The sequence below is a fragment of the Budorcas taxicolor genome, chromosome 3 (genome assembly GCF_023091745.1).
Source record: "Budorcas taxicolor isolate Tak-1 chromosome 3, Takin1.1, whole genome shotgun sequence".
Lineage (NCBI taxonomy): Eukaryota > Metazoa > Chordata > Mammalia > Artiodactyla > Bovidae > Budorcas > Budorcas taxicolor.
This window is the reverse complement of record NC_068912.1, coordinates 31263067-31286803: the sequence shown is the minus strand read 5'-3', so window position 1 is coordinate 31286803 and position 23737 is coordinate 31263067. Positions and strand designations below refer to the sequence as shown.

The 23737-nt window shown below is 42.9% G+C and overlaps 1 protein-coding gene across 1 annotated transcript in view; it reads left to right on the top strand.

Moving 5' to 3' along the window:
- The first annotated feature begins 14250 nt into the window (after positions 1 to 14250).
- CTTNBP2NL (CTTNBP2 N-terminal like) overlaps positions 14251 to 23737 on the top strand; it is a 50138-nt gene continuing 40651 nt past the window's right edge. The window contains exon 1 of the mRNA XM_052637433.1: positions 14251 to 14273. The gene's annotated coding sequence lies outside the window, so the exon portion shown is untranslated. The remainder of the gene's footprint in view (positions 14274 to 23737) is intronic.

Sequence of the window (23737 nt, the reverse complement as noted above, 5' to 3'; positions counted from 1 at the left end):
GCAAAAGTTGGAGCTGAAAATGCAAGTAAGCAGAGGCTGGGCCAAGAAGGGATGTCATCTCACATTTACACTTTATCGTGAAGGTAATGGGAAACTCATGACTTTCTAGGAATTCCAGCAGTGGTGGTTTACTCACTCAGTCATGTCCGACTCTTACGACCCCATAGACTGTAGCCCACCAGGTTTCTCTGTCCATGGGATTTCCCAGGTGAGAATACTAGAGGAACTTAAGCAGAGAAGTGACCTGTTCAAATTTTCACTTTAGAAACAAATCACTATGGTTGCCATGTAGAAACGAATTGAAGGGGGAAGAGCCAGAGCAGACACAGGAAACCCAGACAGAAGGCTGCTTCCAGGATCCATAGCAGAGGTGAAGGCAGCTGAACTAAGGTAGTGATAGGAAATGTGGAGAGACAGGGTGGATTAGGGAAGCAGAACAGCAACACTTCATGGTTAGTGGGATGAGGTGACTGGGAGGAAGCAAGGGTGAATGCTCTAGAGGTGACCTATCCTGTCCAAGTCTGGAGCTTGAGTCATGCGTTTGTTTGAGACGCATCCAAGTAGAGGTGGTGACTGAACCATCAGATTAGGTGGCTCACCCAGGGCAGTGTATAAAGTGGGAGGAGAAAGAGATGGCCATAAGAAGCATGGGAAGGAGAGGCAGGAAACCAATGAAGAAAGGATGATGCCATCACAGACACCAAGGGAAGGAGAACAGTGTCTGCAGGGAGCAGCTAGGGCCCAGACACAAGCACATGGTTTGTCAACAAGACGGTCATTGGAAATCTTAGGGGAGCAGCTGCACAGTGAGGCAGGAGTGAGACTATAATGATTGACGGCAGAATGGAAGGTGAGGATGGGTCTCAAAAAGCCTGGCATTAAAGGAAAGCAGAGAGTGGGGGGAGGTGGGAGTGGGGTCAGGTCCCGGATCAGACACCCAACTCCCTGCTTTCTTGCTGAGTCCTCTCCCTCCCTAATCCTGCCCACGAGTTCTGCTGATAAATACTAGAGGAGAGGACTTCCCTGGTGGGCCAGTGGTTAAGAATCCGCCTGCCAAGGCAGGGGACCCAGGTTCAGTCCCTGGCCTGGGAAGATTCTACTGCAGTGGGGCAATCAAGCCCACGCACTCCAACTACTGAAGCCCACACACTCTAGAGCCCTTGCTCTGCAGCAAGAGAAGCCGCCACAATGAGAAGCTCGCACACCGTAACTAGAGAGTATCCCCCACTCACCGCAACTAGAGAAAGCTTGTGCAGCAACGAAGACCCAGGGCAGTCAAAAATAAATTAATTTTTAAAATTTTTTAAAGATTATAGAAAAACAGATGGCTGTAATAGAAATAGTTAAGAAATCTCACTAAGTCCATATTACCATTCCTGTTTTATGGTACTAAAATCACCTAAAGAAGCCCCTCATGGGCTTCATTCCTGATGGCATTTTCTGCTCGGCTGGCAGCCATCAGGGCAGAACTAGCATTCATCTCCATTAGCATCCATGTAGGAGACCATCTGTCTCAAGTGGATTATTCATATTCCTGCTGCTGCTGCTGCTAAGTCACTTCAGTCGTGTCCAACTCTGTGTGACCCCATAGACGGCAGCCCGCCAGGCTTCCCCGTCCCAGGGATTCTCCAGGCAAGAACACTGGAGTGGGTTGCCATTTCCTTCTCCAATGCATGAAAGTGAAAAGTGAAAGTGAAATCACTCAGTTGTGTCCGACCCTCAGCGACCCCATGGACTGCAGCCTTCCAGGCTCCTGAGACCACCCAAATGGGTCAGTGAATCCCTTTTGGATATTTCCTCAACTTCAAGATCATTTATTTGATTAACTCCCAGGCCAGGCACTGTTTCCAGGAACTGAGGATTAAAAAGTGAGTAAATCATTTTACTCACTGGGTAATCATCCTAAGTGGACTTTTCAAGAGGTTCATCTGAAGTTTCTGGGCTTTCCAGGTACCTCCAAGGGTATGAACCTAGGTTTCCCCTAAGAGGATTTGCAGTGGGTTGAAATAGGTCATAAAAGCGTTTATTTCCCACCAAGGAACTCAGGATTATTACCACAGTTGGACACTAGGAGAAATTGATTTATAGAGCACTTTTTATAAACAGTGCACTTTCATTCATTCATTCAATCAATAAACATTCATAGAACACACCTACTGTGTACCAGGTACTGTGTCGAGATATCGGAGATAAGAATCATGAGCAAAATAGAAGTGAGCTCTGTCCTCATGGAGCATACAAAAGGCTTGTGAAAAGCCACACTAATCAAAATAACTGTCAGTTCAGTTCAGTTCAGTTCAGTCACTCAGTCGTGTCCGACTCTTTGTGACCCCATGAATCGCAGCACGCCAGGCCTCCTTTTCCATCACAAACTCCCAGAGTTCACTCAGACTCACGTCCATCGAGTCAGTGATGCCATCCAGCCATCTCATCCTCGGTTGTCCCCTTCTTCTCCTGCCCCCATCCCCAGCATCAGAGTCTTTTCCAATGAGTCAACTCTTCACATGAGGTGGCCAAAGTATTGGAATTTCAGCTTTAGCATCATTCCTTCCAAAGAAATCCCATGGTTGATCTCCTTCAGAATGGATGGGTTGGATCTCCTTGCAGTCCAAGGGACTCTCAAGAGTCTTCTCCAACACCACAGTTCAAAAGCATCAATTCTTTGGCACTCAGACTTCTTCACAGTCCAACTCTCACATCCATACATGACCACTGGAAAAACCATAGCCTTAACTAGATGGACCTTTGTTGGCAAAGTAATGTCTCTGCTTTTGAATATACTATCTAGGTTGGCCGTAACTTTTCTTCCAAGGAGTAAGCATCTTTTAATTTCATGGCCGCAGTCACCATCTGCAGTGATTTTGGAGCCCAAAAAATAAAGTCTGTTTCTACTGTTTCCCCATCTATTTCCCATGAAGTGATGGGACCGGATGCCATGATCTTAGTTTTCTGAATGTTGAGCTTTAAGCCAACTTTTTCACTCTCCTCTTTCACTTTCATCAAAAGGCTTTTTAGCTCCTCTTCACTTTCTCCCATAAGGGTGGTGTCATCTGCATATCTGAGGTTATTGATATTTCTCCTGGCAATCTTGATTCCAGCTTGTGTTTCTTCCTGTCCAGCGTTTCTCATGATGTGCTCTGCATATAAGTTAAATAAGCAGCATGACAACAGACAGCCTTAACGTACTCCTTTTCCTATTTGGAATCAGTCTGTTGTTCCTTGTCCAGTTCTAACTGTTGCTTCCTGACCTGCATACAGATTTCTCAAGAGGCAGGTCAGGTGGTCTGGTATTCCCATCTCTTTCAGAATTTTCCACAGTTTATTGTGATCCACACAGTCAAAGGCTTTGACATAGTCAATAAAGCAGAAATAGATGTTTTTCTGGAACTCTCTTGCTTTTTCCATGATCCAGCAGATGTTGGCAATTTGATCTCTGGTTCTTCTGCCTTTTCTAAAACCAGCTTGAACATCAGGAAGTTCACGGTTCACGTATTGCTGAAGCCTGGCTTGGAGAATTTTGAGCATTACTTTACTAGCATGTGAGATGAGTGCAATTATGCAGTAGTTTGAACATTCTTTGGCATTGCCTTTCTTTGGGATTGGAATGAAAACTGACCTTTTCCAGTCCTGTGGCCCCTGCTGAGTTTTCCAAATTTGCGCAGCACTTTCACAGCATCATCTTTTAGGATTTGAAATAGCTCAACTGGAATTCCATCACCTCCACTAGCTTTGTTCATAGTGATGCTTTCTAAGGCCCACTTGACTTCACATTCCAAGATGTCTGGTTCTAGATGAGTGATCACACCATCGTGAATATCGGGGTCATGAAGATCCTTTTTGTACAGTTCTTCTGTGTATTCTTGCCATCTCTTCTTAATATCTTCTGCTCTGTTAGGTCCACACCATTTCTGTCCTTTATTGAGCCCATCTTTGCCTGAAATGTTCCCTTGATATCTCTAATTTTCTTGAAGTGCAAGTGTATAATTATAAATCATAACACACGCTAGGAAGGCAAAACATTAGAACTTACTCACTCTGTTGGGCTAAGGAAACTTTCCTGATAAGGTGGCATTGAGAGGTCTGAGGATGTATAGGCTTTAGGTAGAGGGTTGAAAGAACAGCCCAAGAACACACAGTAACATTAGCAAATACTCCGAGGAACAGAAAAGCAGCCATCATTGGAGAAAAAAATGAACTCTGACACTTGCTAAAATGGTAGAGAAGACTTCCCTCAGGACTACTCAGAAAGTGTCAAGACTATGGCAATAGGGAAGAGAGACCAGTTTCAACTCCAAAATCAAATGGAGGAAGGGATTTATAGCCCCAAAGCAGAGTGAGCGATTCAGTGGATGGAAAATCACTAAAAGGAGACATCAAGGATGGGGGATTCTCACTAAACTGACTTAACCGGATTCCTGCTGAAGGCAGGTCAAGGACTAAAGATCAAAGGTGAAGGATAAAGCATTTCATCAGATATGAAGGATATGGACTCACTTAGCAGGATTCTTGCTAAAACTGGGCTGTGCAGGCCCAGCAAGGCCAGAGGGTGAGAGTGAGTGACCAACATCAAGACCTAAACTAAAGCCTGACTAAAGTTTGATCAAGGAGAGTCTTTGTCCTCAGTTGTCCAGGGCAGAGACAGCAATGAGGAGAGGAACACTAGATGATTCTGGAGAGAGAGGCAGGAGCCAAGTAATGAGGGTTTGGTGAACAGATCTGTCCTAAGACCACTGAATAGTTTTCATTGAGAGGACGTGATTAGATTGTGTTTTCTTAAGATCTGCACAGCATGCTGTGTGGAGAATGGACTGGAAGGGGCAAGAATGAAGGCTAGAAGACCATTTAGAAGGCTGCCACTGCCCTGAAGAAATGAGGTAGTGGACAGACCAAGATGGTGATGGAGGTAGGAATAGAAGTTATGAAGTTAAAGTATTCAGGAGGAAAAATTGACAGGTCTTTAAAAAAAAAATTGACAGCTCTTGATGATAGATAAGTGGCAAGGAGAAAAATTATCAATAAAACTCCCATTATCTGGCTTCTTCTTTACTACAACCCTGTGAAACACAATATTATTTCTCAATTTAATAAGGGATTTGAAACTCAAAGTAGTCAATGACATGCCCAGGTCACACAGCTAGTACGTCTGGCTCTCAAGTTACTTTCCACAGTGCCACCCAGGAGTCAAGCAGCTGTTCCTTATGGAAGGTTCTATTCTCTTTTGTGCCTTTGAAAGCTACACCTAGTTAGTACCTCGAGCACCATACTTCACTCACAACATTCCCTGTTTGCCTAAGCAGTAGGAAAATCAATGAAATTTTATCACAGAAGCTGCTGCAGTTAGAATCAGTTGACCTCCGAGGACAGTACAAATAGATTCCTCTGTTAGAGAAACTATCTTCATGGGCTTATCTGACTATGAAAATTGAGGGTCCCCTGGATAGAACTGAGATGAGAAAGGCTTGCAGTAAGTAATTAAATCACTCTGCATAACAAAGAAGAATTTTACAGCAGGTGGCTTGGCCATAACTGTAACCTTAACACCTGGCATACCATAGTCAGTGTATACTTTTGTTGAAACTCCGGGGTTAGGGCCCAGCAATCTGTGATTTATCAAGACCCTCAGGTATTTCTGATATACCTTCAAATCCGAGAACCCCAAATCTTTAAAAACCTTTTTAACACTGCCCATACCATACAAGGCCCCCAAATCCTCAGTGAACAGCCGCTGCACACAACAATCTGTTGTTAGTGATGCTTTGGACAACAAAGCACAGCCATTCCGAACTTTCTGACAATGACCAGCAGCAAGGAAAGTCCAGGCCAAGGTTAGAGAATCAGCTGCAGCTCAAGAGGTCCCAGGAGCAAACGCGAGACAAATGCTCAAATGTGTAATAAACACTATTTGCTTCCCAAATATTCAACCCCATTGTGTTGGTAATAAATGGATGAATGAATGCACGTTCACCTGTGGTTATAGCTTTCCCCCACGCTTAATGCATGGTTCTATACAGAGCACGTCTAGCCAAACACAGCAGCACATGCCCTGCCCACAGTAATTGGATTCAGACTCGAATACATGGTCTAAGCAGAACCAAGAAGACAGAGTGGGACTTTTCTCAGACTTCTGAGGACAAAGGAGATGCTCTTTCCTATTGAATATGACTGGATATGAAGCTGGAACTCCTATGTTTATTGCCAGTTGAGGAAAACAGCACGTCTGAAAACAGAACCAACTCTACAAAAGTAAAGCTGAAAACTCCCGAGAGAGCAGCCTGGTTCTGGTAACGCTTTTGAGGAGCCAGATCAAGCCTCACGTGAAGGCAGTCTAATTCTGGATGTTTTTATCACATGAGCCAATAAAAACTACCTTTGCTAGTTTGGATGGAATTTCTGTCCTTTACATCTGGAGGAGTCCTGATTATGATGTAATACAGTGGGGTGAGTTATTTTATTTGGAAAGTGTAGCAACAGAAAGAAGGAGAACTTGAGTCAACTAGTTACACAAATCTACCTCCCCTCAAGACTGTGAGTACCCGGAGGTCTGGAATTGTGTGTTATTTCTTGTGGTAATGATAATAGGTACTCAAGGATAGTTTTAGAAATAAAGGGGGGACAAGAGAAAGGTAGGGTGGCAAAAAGAAAAGGAGATGAGAAATGTACAGACTCCTCCCAATGGTGCAGGTGCCCTGGGTCTCCTGGTCACTCTTTCATGGCAGACTAGACCCTGCTAGGGACCAGCAGACATCATGTAGCAAGAAATAGGGGTATAGAACCCTCTAGCATCAGGTTCCTCCAAAGGGCTCCTCTAGGAAATTGCCTAGAAATGATGGTGCAGCCATTACCAGGTCATTACTTTTCCTACACATATTTCTCCTTTTTCTAAGCAACAAGAACCTATTCAGCCAACTCTGTGGTGCCTCAGCTGAAATAACAGACGAAAGGGAATGTGTAATTGGCTTTCATCAGATTGAAACCAGAGAGAAGCCCAACTGAGCCGAAGCTCTGTTTATAGCGTAGCACAGAAATTATTTACTGCTTAATATCAGGCCATGTGTGAGGAAGAAGGGGGAACAAGAGGGAAAGGAAAGACCAGCCTTCCAGCCAGCTTCAGTCCCTCTGGCAAGGCTACTCAGCCCAGCACTTTGTCTGAGGAGCCAGAAGACACAGAAGGAGGTCTGGCCCCAAACGATTAGGGAAAAGTCACCTGGGGCGGAGGAGAAACAGGAAGGGAGACAGAAAAGGGAGCGGTTGAAAGAGAGGGGAAAAAGTTAACCGTTAATGAATTAAGTCAACTTACCAATAAAAAACAGTAGCCAGCTGATAGCTCCTGCCCCCTGCCCGCCATGAGTCTGCATGAACACTTGGAAATAGCAACCAAAACATGAATCTCATCATACATAACATCAACTCATCATCAGGTATGTGCTTCTCAATTATAATTTAATAATTTCAAAGATTAGAATGAAAATGAAAACTTGAGATTCATCCAAAGGGACATACAGTATTCTTCCAGGGACCTATGACTAACCTGTACTTTGGGGATGAAGGGAGGGGATTAAATTGACTCAAATCTTTGGAAACTTCGCTGGGTGATTTGGGAACTCCATGATTTTTCTCATCTATTTCCAGGAATTTTCTATCTGAGCTAGACTGTACCCCATTTACCTTCCCTTTTTACCCCTCAGTGAGCTAGCTGTGTGTACCCCATCCAGGCCCATCAGCTTTAGGGGAACATGTGAATTCCACAGAGGATGAGGGAGATGGGACTCAGGGTCCTCTGGGTACTCTTCCCAAGGCCCCTAACAGCAATCTGTTGTGTGGTTCCCAGAGACTGCCCTGTTATGTGTCTCTCCACGCAAACTGTCCTAGGATCCAATGGCCTATGGCCTTGGATTTTTTCATTGCCATCCTATGTCAGGAGCCTATCTGTGGATCTGGAGATCCAAAAAACCCACATGGCCCTAGTTTCCTGGTCCTGGGGAAGGGCTGCGAGGCAGTGCCAGTAATGGCAAGAACAGTGAATCACAGGGTGCTGGGCCCAGTCCACCTCCACCACCCACAGCTCCATGAGGCAATGGTGGAATGGAAACAGCTGGCACTGAAGACCAGAGGACCTACTCTTTGATCTCAGGCAAGCTCCTCAGTGACCCCTTTCTTAAACTACCTAAATCTCAGTGATCTCATCAGTAAGTTATTATGATTTTTTTTTTAAGGTTTGCTGGGAGGATGCTGTGAAGTAGGCACTAAATAACTGGTCGATGTCATTATCATCATATTGTTATGTGACCTTTGGCAAGACGCTTAACCTCCATACTTGCTTTCTTTCTCTTTTCTAAGATTAATTCATTTTGGGCTGTGCGGGTCTTAGCCGCAGCACGTGGGCTCTTTAGTTGTGGCGCTCAGACTCCATAGTTGTCGCATGGGCTTAGTTGCCCCACGTCATGTGTGTGGGCTCTTGGTTCCCTGACCAGGGATCAAACCTGTGTCCCGGAAGGTGGATTCTTAACCGCTGGACCGCCAAGGAAGTCCCTGAACTTGCTTTCATGTGAAACATGGGAATAATAATCATCTCCTAAGATGATCACAAAGGAATGGATGGATTATATATGTAAAGATTACGAGGATGATACACGTAATATATGTAAAGCACCGGTACAGTGCCTGGTACATAGGAGACCCACAATGTTAGATTTCTTTTTCTTCCCAGCTTCCCTCTGTGAAGTCCAAGGTAAGAGTTTCCTGGCTCTCTCATGGTCAAGCTGGCCCCAACACTTACCTAAAAACCAGAAGAATCTGTCCCTAAAGGGGGTTTTTCCCAACCTGCTGCGCTCTCAGCTCACGCCCTTAAAAGGAAAAACCGTCCAGTGAGAGGCGCTCCGCGGAGTGCGCTGGGGCAGCCAAGAGGGAAGCCGACGACCGCAGGACTCGTCGCTCAGCACTAGGGGGAGCAATAAGATCGAGAACACAGTGAGGGCCACACCCAGAAACTTCTCAGCTTCCTCTGTGCTCTAGTCGGTCCAGTGATCCTAAGTGAAAGAGAACCTTAAGGACTACTCAGAAAGGCCTCTGTGGGAACAAGTAATGGGAGAAAACGTAGGGAGTCATGGAGACAGCACACCAGCCTTCCCACTTAAGCCTGGTCTCAGCAGAAAGAGCTCTCTCACGCTTCTATATTGCGACCTCAGGATCCCCTCCTGGAGAAGCCAGATGGGGGCTCATAAGGAACCAGCAGGTAGGAAGAGCCAAGCCAGGTCACTTTTCCCAGTCACTCCAACTTTCACATCTAGCTCACCCAGCGTCTTAGTAAGTCTCAGTGGGTCACAGCTAGAAGGAGTCTTACAGAGCCCCAGATGGTCAACCAACCCTTAGATGTTCAGCTGCAGGGCTCGGGCCCAGAGAGGAGAAAGAGCTTGAGCAAGATCTCCAAATAATTTATCATCCCTCATAGAATTTACCAAATACTTTCATGCCCATCATCTCACTTGGATAGTCACAACCACTTGAAGGAACTGATTCCATTTAAGAAATGAGGAAACTGAGGTTCAGGTAAGTGCCAATAGCTCGCCTCTTCCCTGCTGTTTTCGTTTGCCACCCACTGTTCTCTTCTCTCTTGCCTTCCCCAGAAAATTGCTATTCATCTCCAAGTATTCCAAAAATCAAATTTAAAAATATTCGTTGCATTCCCTGTCTTCCTAACCCATCTCGTATGATGGAGACATGATAGAGCATAGTAATTATGAGGGTGGACTTGGGAGTCAGATCTGAGTAAATATTCCATGTTCATCTCTTATGAATTCCATGACCATGGACCTCTTTGCGCCTCAATTTCCTTATCTGTAAAACAGGACTATTCACATCTCGCTCCTGGAATTCTTTTAAGGGTTAAATGAGATGTACTCCGAAGCATTTTCATAGTGCCTGCCATATAGTAAAGGCTTGAGAAATGCTTCTAGCATATATAATTATCATACAATTATAGAACTGAAACGATCTTTAGGAATTAGGTTGCTAATTTCATGCTATTACCAGTGAAGCTAAATGCAGTTAAGTTGGGGGTGTTACTTTGTGAAGTAGTTTTGCACACAGGTTTGAATGTTTCCCATCCCTGCCCCCTCCAAATCCTCAGAATGTGAACTTTCTTTGAAATGAGATATTTGCAGATGTAATGAGCTAAGATGAGGTCATACTAGATTAGGATGAGTTCTAAATCCAGTATGACTGTTATCCTTAGAAGAAGAGGAGAAGACAGATAGAGGCATTAAGTCACAGAGGGGGAAATGCCATGCGAAGACAAAAGCAGAGAATAACACAATTCAGCTACAAGCCAAGGATTGCCAGGAACCCTCATAAGCTAGGAGAGCAGGGTGACCCTCCATAAGCCCACTCCCACCAACACCCCTCACCAAGGAACCAACCTTGTCAAAACCTTAATTTCAGACTCCTAGCCTCCTCACTGAGAGAGAATACATCTCTGTTATTTTAAATCACCCCATTTAAGGTCAGTTGTTACAGCAGCCCTAAGAAAGTACAGTTTGTGACAGGGAGAACTCCAGCAGAACTCACAAATTTTTCTTTTACATTTCCAGTCTAGCCCTCTTTTACTCTATCATTGCCTCCCCCAAACCAGCAATAAACATTCATGGTACACCTACCTAGGAAGTTTACTCATTTGGAGAAAAATTAACACACACTATACTCTTTAGTGCTTCTTACTAAATTGTTACCTGACATACAGTAGGCATTTAATAAATACTACTGGCATGTTGATACAATAATAGATATAAAAATAGTATGTTGTATTATACAACTTCAGGAAATTATTACAAACCCACTTTCTACCTCTGTACACCTGTGTGCCAGACTCTAATTTATTTAGACATTTTATACATTTGAAGAATCATTGAACTTCAAATTCACAGGCTCTGGCCATGCACTAGCTCCAGGGGTGATGAATTAAAAGGATAATAATCTGAATACCCTCAGGACTCAATCCTATGAGGCAGGGATGACCTCATTCTTGCTGGGTCCTCCCACACTCACTGAGGAAAGTCAGCAAGAGCTCAGAAAATCTGGGGAGCCGCCAGTTGCTCTGAAGGAAGTAGGTGCCAGGTCAGCCTGGGAGTAGAATGGGTAATGGTGGGTTAACAAAGGGAAGGAGGGGAGGAGGGGTGAGCTGATTCACTGGGACAACTCTTACAGTGACTCAGAAGCCAGCAGAAAATAGCCTGTTCTCCTGCATCTGCCTCACTGTCGGGCAATGAGGCACTTCCTCATTGCACACCCAGAAGGCAGGGCCAAAGGGCGGAGGAGGAAATGGAATTTTTCAAATTCGTGGGCCTAGTCCAGCACTTAAACTCTGTTTTTAACCATTCCAGACATTTTGTTTCAAGTGAAGTCAGTATTTGTTGAACACCTACTATGTCCCTGGCCCTTCATCTTGCCTTTCAGAACACAGGGAATGATGTCTTTCTGAAGTTCTGAATTTCCTATTTGTTACTTCAGAAGCATCTGAGCTGCTGTGGAGCCCTTCAGTACAGTCCTCTTGTCCTTCAAATATACATACAGAGGACATTCTCAAGCCAGCAGTCAATAGAGGGAGACATGGAGCCCATTTCTGTTTCTAATGCTAGTTGGAGGTCATCCAGACTCACTCTCTGAACCGGCCCTCCTCCTGAAAGCCAAGTGTATAGAGAGCAGAATATAGCACAGAGTTGGAATCCACATCCTTGTTGGAAGGTCTTTGTTTTCCATTTACTAGTTCTATGGCTTTACTTGATTTCTCTGAATTTCTCTCTTCTCTGTAAAATAGGCACCAATGGTCTATCTTACAGGTTAGGAAAGATTACATTTGTGTGCGTGTGTGTGCATGCCTGCGCAGTTGTGTTCGACTCTGCGACCCCATGGACTGTAGCCCACCAGGCTTCTCTGTCCATGAAATTCTCCAGGCAAGAATACTGGCGTGGGTAGCTGTTCCTTTTTGCAGGGGATCTTCCCGACCCAGGGATCAAATTCGTGTCTCCGGTGTGAAGATTAAATATCATTATATGAAAATAACTTGCAGGAATGGCAACCTAGACAGCATATTAAAAAGCAGAGACATTACTTTGCCAACAAAGCTCCATCTAGTCAAAGCTATGGTCTTTTCCAGTAGTCATGTATGGATGTGAGAGTTGGACTATAAAGAAAGCTGAGCACCAAAGAATTGATGCTTTTGAACTGTGGTGTTGAAGACTCTTGAGAGTCCCTTGGACTGCAAGAAGATCCAACCAGTCTATCCTAAAGGAGATCAGTCCTGAATATTCATTGGAAGGACTGATGCTGAAGCTGAAACTCCAATACTTTGTCTACCTGATGTGAACTACTGATCATTTGAAAAGACCCTGATGCTGGGAAAGAGTGAAGGCAGGAGAAGGGGACGACAGAAGATGAGATGGTTGGATGTCATCACCAACTCGATGGACATCTGTTTGAGAAGCTCCAGAAGTTGGTGATGGACAGGGATTCCTGGCATGGGGTCGGACACAACTGAGCGACTGAACTGAATGGCATTAATAGGGCTTCCCAGGTGGCTCAGTGGTAAAGAATCCACCTGCCAATGCAAGAGACAAGGGTTTGATCTTTGGGTCGGGAAGATCCCCTGGAGGAGGAAATGGCAAAACAATCCAGCATTCTTGCCAGGAAAATCCCATGGACAAAGGAGCCTGGTGGGCTACAATCCATGCAGTTCCAAAAGCGTCAGACCTGACTGAGCACTTATGCAACAAAACGGCATTAATACTGGTTTACTTCCTTCGAACTTCCCTATGTTTGCAGACTGACTACATCCCTCCACCTGACTGCAAACTGCGTGTGGACAGAGCTGGATCTGTCTTGAGACAGTCTGCCTAGGTGAGTAGGAGGCCTCGGTACTGCTTTGCTTAATAATAATTGTTAATATTAGAAATAATACATTGAAATTAATTCATATTACTTATGCATTATAAATAATTGTAAGCATGTATTATATTTAAAGCAATGTGATTATTATTCTTTTAACCAGTTGAACTGGAATCCGTGAACGGGAAAAAGAAATCCAGAAACTTTGACCTCAGGAAGGGATGCACCCTCTCCCTTCTCTGGGTTATTTGGTGCTGGAGGGCTTAGTGCGGGGCTTCCCAGGTGGCTCAGCGGTAAAGAATCCACCTGCAATGCAGGAGATGCGGGTTCGATCTCTGGATCAGAAAGATGCCCTGGAGAAGGAAATGGCAACCCACTCCAGTATTCTTGCCTGGAAAAGTCCATGGACAGAAAAGCCTGGCGGACCCATTGAGTCACAAAAGAGTCGGACATGACTTAGCGACTAAACAAGGGCTTGCTGCCACCAGATCTGCATTCCTGTGTTCACGAGGGACAGACATTCCTTGCATCCTCTACTGTCCTTTGTCCCAGCAGGGCTGCGGCAGCCTACAGTACAATGGGGCCAAAGACACAAAAATTCTCATTTGGAAAACAGCGTAGAAAACATTGACACACGGAAATTTTATTCATTCGATTTCTACCTGGAAAGGAAGTCGGGTTGGAAAGCTACCCGGCGTCTCCACTCCAGGGGTTCCAGGGGCTCCAGAAGCTACTATTCTCTTCCAAATATAATGTGAAAAGAGGGGTCTCTGGGTTTTTCATCTTTGCTCCCTTCTCTAGCACACGCTTTGTCCCCCTCTCCCCCCCCACCCCCGCCAAAAAAAAGTGTGTCGGGGGGTAGAACAGGCAAGCCACGTTACCAGGTTTTCAACAACAGGTTTTCTAAACACCAGAGCGCACTTCATTTATTAACATTTTGGATGAAACATTAATGTGCCCAGTCAGTCAGGACACCCGAAACCCATTCCTGAGCTTCCCGTACAACGAGGGTACACACGAAGCACTCGCCACCATCTGGTCCCGAAAGCCCATAGAAGGTGGAAAGTTGCAAAATCCGGGCCCGGAGGGGCGCAAGCCCACCCCGAGCCCGGGCAGGAGGACTGCGCTTCCTCCCGGAAGTGACGCGAGCTCAATCCCAGCTTGGCTCTCCCCAAACAAAAGGGATCTTGGGGCTCCGGGAGGAGCCTAAATGACATTGGAGAAGCCCCTCCTCCAGCCGGCGCGGATTGGTTTCGGGGCTGGAGAGGCGAGGAGGCCATTGGCTCTGCCGAATGCCAGTGCCCCCGCCTGGCTGTTGAGGGGCGGGGCCTCGAGGGGCTGTGGATGGAGAGGGTGGCGGAGGCGGCAGGGAGAGGAACCTTGAGCGCCGGGAAAAGGTAGGAGCCGTTGGCGCCGGGGCTTGGCGGCGGCTGGGAGGCCAGGTTCTCGAAAGAAAAACAGGGGTAGAACCGCCGGTGTCCTCCCGCCACCGTCCCAACCGCCACTCGCGCCCATCCCCTGAGGGGGCGGGGCCGCCTCCTCTACCTCCCGGTATTCCCTGAGGAGGCGGCTCCTCATCCTTCGAGGGTGCTTGCAGCTACTTATTGTCCCCCATCAATCCCAGCTTCCCAGAAGGGGCTGGTTTCCTGATACCCCTCATTTAAAAGGTCCCTCACCTAGCCCCTCAACCTTGGGAGAAGGCGTACAGGTTCCCATTCTTTAGACTGCCGCCCCCGCCCCCATTTTGTACCCCTAGGAGGCCAGACCTCTCTTCCAACACCTGTCCTTGCTCGCAAGGGAGGGACCAGAGGTAATTTTATCCATAAGATAAAAATCAGTGTTTTCAAAAAGAAGAGAGATGGGACGATGCAAAAATCAAAAGACCCGACCTAGACAGCCAGCTCCACGGACGAATCGGCCTTCCCCAACTTGGGTTCCTCCCATCCCCCATTCTGTATTCCTGAGCCTTCCCCCTGAATCCTCTATTCTCCTATTGAGCTGGGGCGGGGGCGGGGGGCGGTATCGAGAGTTCCTCTGCTTCGGGACTTTTTGACTCTGGAGGAGGAGAAATAGTAACCTTCCCGACCCCGCTTTGTACCTTTACTCTATTACTTGAAAGAGAAGCTAACCTCTGAGGGTTTTTTTTTTAGGTTTGAGTTGCGTTTCATTTTTGCTTTCTATCCTATTTCTTCCTGAAAATTTGATGAAAAATCGCCTTTTAGTATTTCACAGTGAATTGAGCGTGTTGTATATCTACAGAGTCGTCGTTGTGGGTAGGAATGCAGTGTATATTGTTGGGCTGTCCGTAACAGCATGCTTTCAAGTGAAGCAGTACAGATAACTAAATAAAGAGCTTTAGATTAGGAATGAGTGACTTCCAGTCTAGGTGGGCTGGTCTGTTGCTCAGGGAGACTGTAGTTAACCTTGAAGGTGTAGTTCTTTTGAAACAAAAGGGAGGAAGTGTTTGAAGAAAATTCAGGTTCAGTGGTCTAGGTTTATGATTAATCTGGTCAGGTAGCCTTTGGTTACTCTCTAGCCCCTATTTTATGGTGGGTTTTTTCCTCTAGGAGAAACTGATGTGTAATATATATATATGATGTTGACTGGCTTTACAAGACCAGTATCATCTACCAAAATTCAGGGGATAAAAATTAAAAGCACATTTTAAATTTCAGAGATAAGGATTAATAAAAGCAAGGTAAACTCTAGCTCTTCAGACACATGTGACTACCAAAGAGAGTCTCTATAGGGTGCTCATAAAGACCTTCATTTCAGCAGGTGCAAAATATTGATAATTTTGGCCTAATGTAAATGCCATTGACTCCCCATTAACCATCTGTTGCTAGCGCTTTCATACATTAAAATCCGCCATATTTTTTAGCGTTGTTTCTTTTGCTTTCAATCCAAAGTCTGTCTTACTACTGTTTTCTGAAGTCAAAGATAGTAACAATGGGATTGGAGGAGTTGGAATCATGAGGGGCAATCATAAGGGCTGTCTTTTACTTTCCTGATAAGCGTCTCTGAAGGTAGACGTCATGAAGGTAATTAATTTTGAATAGTTAGGTTGGACGTTTTCGGAGCCAGTCTCCCTCTGCATAGATCCACTCAGTGACTGTTTCCAGATCTCCAATAAAAAGGCCCAGAGAAGAAACTGCGGAGGGTCTCTCCAGCACACACCAAGCATACTGCAATGGGCTGGTAAGGGCCCCCCAGCAACAGCAGCAGAGAAAAACTAAAAGCAGAGCAGGAAATCCCCAAAAGATATATCTTCCTTTATGAACAGAGAAAAGAAAATAAACCAATGTAAAGAGACTAAGGAAAACAAAGTTGTGGTGATTGCCAGGGCCTTTATGAGCAGAAAGGAAAAAGCAAATAATGCTCTTTGATTCCTTGGCATAACAAGCAAGATTTATTCGATACACATTTGAATCGCAGAAATCTTTAACTTTTTCGACACCTGTTCAGTAGTGTTAGATGAAGAAAAGCATCGTATGCAGAGATTTTTCTAATGTACGTGTAGTCTATCTCATTATAAAGTCTTCAGGAGGTGTTAGTATGTTTTGTTTCACCTTTATACCTTTCACAGTGCCTGGTATATAGTTTGACTTAATGAGTGTTGAACTTCATTTGAAGCTGACACCTTCGGGTAGACTAGAAAGATGTACTGATAGGATATGGCACATCTTGTTGGTATAAACAGTCCATTTCTTTCTGCCTTGTTTTCCCGATCTCATGTCTTCTGGTGCTCCAGTATCTTCAGTGACTCTAAAATACTGAATTTTGTAGTAGAAGATGTCTGCTGGTTAGATATATAATTTTGAAGTAATGAATTTTGAAGTTTGAAATTTGAACCAGACTTATTAATGTAATCAGTGCTAGTCTTTTAGCATTTTATTTTTCTAAAAATCTGACCTGAGAGGAATGAAGTGAATTTAGGAGAACACACTAGGAACTGTTTTTTCTTTAAAAATGGTTTCTGAGAGTTTGGTTTTGACAAATTTCTGATCTACTTTGGGATTTTTTTAAAAACGAATTTCTAATTGACTTTATACTTTTCTAAACTAGGACCAAGTACATGATCAAGGATACACACTGTATTGGGTCACTGAATGGAATCATGCAGACTGACTATGGTGGGCATAATGCACTCAGCCTACAGTGGATTTGTGTCTTGGTAGAATCAGGTTTCCAGTACTGCTAGTTAATCTGCAGAACAAGATTAGAATTTTTGACTCTTCTGAGTGGAGCAGAATGGTGTTTCTTGGATGTTTTTAGTGAAATAGTGTTTCACTTTTTATGTGAATTAAATAATGTAATATTAAATATTCTTCTACACCTTTAGCATTTAAACACCAGTGAAGAATTCATGTCTGATTTTAGTTATTGGTTGGTTTAATTTTAAATATTTCAACATAGAGCTAAGATGCATAAGTAGGGGAAAACAAATCTTTTACATGTCATGATCTCAGATACCTGATACAAGGATTTTTAGGCCACTGAATTGGTGTTTAGTGGCATGATACAAGAAGCAGAGATATTTCTAGAGGAAGTTTGTCCAGTCTGGTGGTTGACCCCAGGAATAGCTCATCAGCCTGTTACCAAAGGCCATTTTTTTCTTATTTCCTGAATGTTTGCTGCTAATAGCTAAAAATTGAATCTTCCTAGTTTTAGTTCAAAGCATTTCAGTGAGAAGATAGGTTATTTATGGCGAGGCGATAAAGTGTGCTAATTTACAGCACAGACTTTAAAGGCAAACCTGAGTTCAAATCCCAACTCTGTTGCTCTTTTGCTGTATGACCCAGGAGAAGGGCAGAGTTTTCTACCTTCACCATATCTCAGTTTCCTCAGCTGTGACTTAAAAATGACTTTCAGAGGCTTTTTTTTAAAAAAGGATTACAGGAACATGGCATGTAGGAAGCACTCAATAATTGGTAGGTATTATTGACATTATTACTAGCACTGCATGTGAGTTAATTAATATTGAATATTCTTTTACTCCTTTATCATTTAAACAAAGGTGAAGAATTAGTATCTGATTTTAGCTGGGGGTTGGTTTGGTTTTAAATATTTGACTACATAGCTACGTTTCCTAAGTAGAGGGAAACAGAGCTTGTGTATGTCGTGATCTCAGACATCTGACAGAAGAATTTTTAGGACAGTGTGTGTGTCTTACAGTGTGTGTTTCATAATTTTGTCATGTGCATTATCTTCCTTAAACTTGTTGGCCCTGGAAAAAGAAAGGCAAGGGATTCAACTATCTGATGTTTTCTCTCTGAGTTGTCATTTACTCCACTCCAAACTGTCTCAAGTGCCTTCACTCTCAGTGTCATATAAACAGTTTCATGGATAGTGTGATCATGGTACAGGGTTGTACCTTCTGTGAGATTTAAGGGATTTTCCATGGTAATTTTGATTAATAGTGATTTTTTTGCCTTTTGAAAACAGCTCTTCTACTGCCTCCAATGTAAGGAGCAGTTCATAGGAACAATCAAAATGGATGAGAAGAAACCATGGATGGGGAGTTAAGAGTAGAGGGCAGGGGAGTCGAGGACAGGGGTTGTGGGTTGAGGGAAACAGGACTACAAACAGGCTTTGATGCAAAGAATGTAGTAATATGGCTTCTCCCTGCCAACTGTTTCCAAGCTCTGTATTTCAGGTCCAAAGCCAGAGCTTTCACTCTAACTGTGTGCTCTGCTGCTAAATGAATCCTTTCTAAATCTTTTGGAGCCACAAAGAATGTAATCCTTAATTGTTACTGAGTTCAAATAGAAACTAGGGAGGAAAACAAAAAGAGCACAGGATGATGGGGTTTACAGACAAAAAAAGACTTCTGACCCTGAGCCTTGGGAGCATCTGCATGGATCCCTTGTACAAAGCCGCTGGGCAAGGCGAGGCTGAAGTGTGCTCTGGGTCTGTCAGGGAGGAAGGGGTGCAGAGGGAGAAGCAAGCAGGGATGAGTTGTTTCAATGGGAGATAAGAGCTATAAATTATAATGGGGAGGAGAGTCAACTGATGGGTAAGTTAGAGAGGAAAGAAGCACTAAGTTTGGGGGTTTGGGGGAGGAAGAGGTCCCTGTTCCTTGGTTTCTGCTGAGTAGGCCTTTCTGCTACAGCAGTGGAACTAGAGTGGGAACAGAACCAGGCTGGCTCCTAGCTGGTCCAATATTTGACCGCACAGACAAGGTCTGGTCCAGCCCTGTGTGTCAGCTTCTTATTGCCTCTTGTTCCCAAATTGAAGGCAGAGAGGAGATTTTCTGAAAAGGCTCCATCCCTAAAGACTTCCTTGCTTCTAAACCTGTAGCCTTCACCACACTCACTGACTTTGAACATGTTCCTCTTGGGGGGGTGGGCTAATTACTTCTCATTCAGTGTCTGTCTCACATCACAGTCATCATTTCCCCGAAAAAACCAGTTCCTTTTCTAACATCCCTGTTTCTGTTAAAGGCATCATCATTCTAGTTTCCCAGCCTTAAAACCTCAGCTGATCTGGGATTATTTCTCCTCTTATCTCCTTAAATAGAACCAATACTAAGTTACTGTACATTCTTTACAAAGTCTCTTACATCCGTCTTTTTTTTTCCATTCTTAACTGCCACCATCCTCGTTCACACATTTGAATCTTATACCTGCACTGTTATTCTGCCAAGTGCTTTTTCTGCTTCCAGTTTCTCTTCAGTCAAATCAGCTCTGTACTTCAAGCTTTAGCCTTCTTAAAACTATACTTTTATTATGAGATTCACCTTGTTAAAAATGTTTGGTGGCTTATTTCCCAAAAGATAAAGTCCAGTTTTATGCTACATTTCTATGCAACCAGCCTGTTTTGAATACCCCCTTTGAACCAGAGACTGCTGGGTACTAAGTTTATCAAGTAGAATAAGACAGAGTATTCGTCTGGAAGAGCAGTCTTATGAGACAAAAGACAGCTATGTAAATAGATGAATTGATATAATAGAATGGGATAACTGCTGCTGGGTTATAAATATAGATACATATCCATTATTCATTTAATATTAAAAATAGCTGTAATGTGTTTAGAAGACCCATTTATCAGTATTACAAGTTAAAATTATGACTATTAAAAGGTATAGAAATGCAGTGGAAGCAAAGTCATGCTTTTCATTTATATCCTAAAGTCACAAAAAAACTAGCCTAAACAGAAGATTGTCCTTTTTCTTTCCCAAGTAGTGTGCAAATACCATTGGCCTAAAAAAGTGTTGTGTGTGTTCCTAAGCCATTTTCCCCAGGAACTGGCCAGGTGATCACCTTCTTGGAACAGATCAGCCTGCCAGGTTAGAAGGAGTAAACTTGTTTTGATTTCTAAATTAGACACATGAATGGTAGAAAATGACTGCTCATTGGAAAAAGGAAAATTTCATTATCCTTGCAGATGCAACCAAATATATGCTCTCCAGAGATAACAAGTGAGAGAGCTGACCACTCACTAACCCTGTTAAACCCTTCCGTATCCTGTTAGAGTATGTACAGTCATCCCCATTTTATAGAAGAAGGGAGAGCTCAAAGGTTAAGTGGATCAAGGAAGTATGAAGTTGTAGGGCCAGGATATAAACCTGCGTCTGTAGGACTCAGAAGTCCAAGCCCTTTCCACTGCAACGTCCTCTTAGAAGAGTTACTTAGATACATCCTCTCAGAAGAGTTACCGTCCCCAAAGAACCTGGGAGCAAGGTCTCTTGATCATTTTCAACTGATATCAAATTGTTAAACTTTTTTTAAAAAAATCAGTGGTCTGGTTTAAAAGACAAAATTTTAAAGGCAAAACAACATCATCAGTTATAATTTTCTGTTACAGTCCTATGAGAAATTTTTATACAGTTCAGAAAGAGTCAGATCATGGGCATAGCTAACACACAGATATCTGGACCGTATTAGGGTTTGTCCTGCATGCCACATGCTCTCTTTCTCCCTCACTTGAAATCTTGATGGAGTCAACAACTTCATCCAACACTAATATTTGAAACGTTCTTGTATCCCAGCCTGCCTGTAGAATTGAAGCCCATGAATCATTTTACTGGAAATAAAATCAATCTACATATTGTTCCCTCATTGTAGTATTTTGCAAATCATGGTGACATTATTGCAAAGAAACAAAAATTTAGGGGGATGATGGACAGCTAGATGATATAGACAGATATACATATTTCAGTGAAATCATGTTATAATTTCATTGAAATATGTATATCTGTCTATATCATCTATCTGTCCCCTAAATTTTTACTTCTCTGAAATAATGCTAATAATTTCATTGAAATAAAGCCACTAACAAATATACCTGAAATGGTAAATACTCCTGGTAATTTCCTGATACTATCAATAGACATATTTTTAATTTTAATGAAAAAAATTATTAATGTAAAAACTGTTATTCATTTTCGTTAACATATGTTCCAGTAGCTTAACTAATGTAGCTCTTCTGGTTTGGTCTTGTCCCAGGTGAGAATACTTGAAAAGGTATAAACAAGATTTCTAGGTAGACAGATCTGTTTTTAATAGCATTGTGCCAGACATCCCCATTTTCGGGGAGAGATGTTTGAATGTTTGTTTACAGGCATGAGGCCACTTCCTCCTTTTCTTCTGTATATGTATAAATGTTGTTAGCAACATGTAGGAGAGACAGTGGTGGAAGCAGATGTGCACACCTCGTGAGGGAGACAGACTTGTACACCCACACACACACAGAGATACACTGGAGACGCGTGAGTCTTCAAACAGTGCTGACCAAAACAGAAACCGACATCCATCTTGCTGTCCCAGAAAGTCGATTAGACGGTATCTTAACAGTTTTACTATTTAGCTGTAATCTTCAGTAATTCACTTAACAACTCTGGTCGCAATTTTCATCTGTAAAATGAGAGTCCTAAGTTAGATTATTTCTAAGATCCCTTCCAGTTCTGTGACTCAACATTGTAGCTGGTAAAATGAGAAAATCAGATGTAAGTTGGTACCAAGTAGCAGTAGTTACTAAGGAAGCCTCTGGAGTTAAATTACTTAGGTTCAAATTCTATTTCTGTCACATACTACATGTAAGACTTTGAACAAGTTATTTAGTCTTTGTACCTCAGTTTTCCCATCTTTAAAATGGAGGTGATGGTTATGATGAACTGGCTGGTTCATGGTTATAACACCTATCACCTAAGGTTGTAAGGACTGAGTTAATACATGTCAAGTACTTAGAACACTGCCTGGAACAGATTAATGTTTAGCTCAGTGTGTGTGTGTGTGTGTGTGTGTGTGTGTGTGTGTGTGTGTGTGTGTGTGTTATTACTACTATGGTTTGAATTCTAAAAAACTCTGAGGAAAAAATAAATAAAACTCTGAGAAGTGGTGATTGATATTGGTAAGCTTAATTATATTATTATTAATTTCTGCCCTAAGTATAAATCTAAAAAATCTGGCAACCTAGAATCAGCTTTGAGTAGAATTCTGAAAGCATTTTAAGTATTGACCTTAACAAGTTATTAGCATTATTACAGAGCTGGCTTCTTGAGGCCTTCTTCAAAGTACACATTGAGAGTGTTGGATAAACAAGCATCTCAATCCCTTAGCACTGTTGTATACTATATTTATATTTCAGGATCCTGAAATTTGTACTCTGAAACTGTTACAAAACCATTCCTTTTTACATAATCCTATCATCAGACTGATAAGACAAAGCAAGGCATTCTCTATTCAGGCACTCTCACAGTAAGGGGAAGATTTTGATCTAGTTGAACGTTTTAAAATACCGGTAGTAAATGATTACAATGTTGTGTTAGTTTGCTAGAGGTGCCATAACAAGTACCACAGACTGGGTTGCTGAAACAACAGAAATTTATCTTCTCACAATCCTGGAGGCTGGAAATCAGAAATCAGTGTGTCAGCAGCATTGGTTCCGAGTCCTCTCTGTCTTTGGCTTATTAAACGGGAGGCATCTTCTCCCTGTCTTCACAGGGTCTCTTCCTGGCCTGTGTTTTTATCCAAATCTCTCTTCTTACAAGGGTTCCAGGCATATTAGATAAGGGCCTACCCTAATGTCCTCGTATATTTTTTGGCTGCACCACCGTGACATGTGGGATCTTAGTTTCCTGACCAGAGATTGAACCGGTGCACTCTGCAATGGAAGCACAGTCTTAACCACTGCACCACCAGGGAAGTCCCGTGACCTCATTTTTAACTTAATCACCCTGTTTTCAAATATATCACATTCTGAGGGATTAGGGATTAGGACTTCAACATATAAATTTGGGTTAGAGGACACATTTAACCTATAACACATAAGTACAAAGAATACAAATAGTTCAGTAATATCTTTTACCTTCAACTAAAAGAAGACTGACTTGACATTTATAGTAAAGCTTCTATTGCACAGTATTGTAGAATTTAGTAAGATTTGTTTTTCTACCTTGATTTTAGAATCTTTGTAAATAATAATAGCAAAAACAACTCTCTTTAGTAAATGTACAAAAGATCTATTTACTTTTTACTTTGGGTAAAGGCCTCTTCCCTTTACCCAACCTCCACTCATTTTGGTTCTAGCTGTGCCTTTTCTGATAATATTTTGACATGTTTTTCTTTACTAGCCTAATCCTAAAATGCCAAAAGTACAATTTGGGATGCTGTCACTCTGTCACCCCCAAATGCATGAATAACCTTTATGAAAAGCCAGAAGTGCCAGAGGGTGGGGGAACTTAAATCTGGAAATAGTCAAGGTAATGTGTCAACACCTTCCACCCTCAGATAGAAGGTTGCTTTGGATACATTTTCTTCTTGAACAGCAGTGCACTTTTATTTATTTTAGACTTGGTATTTATAAAGGTGACTTTTTTAAAATTTCATATATGCTGGGTTTTTAAGGAAGTACGTTATCT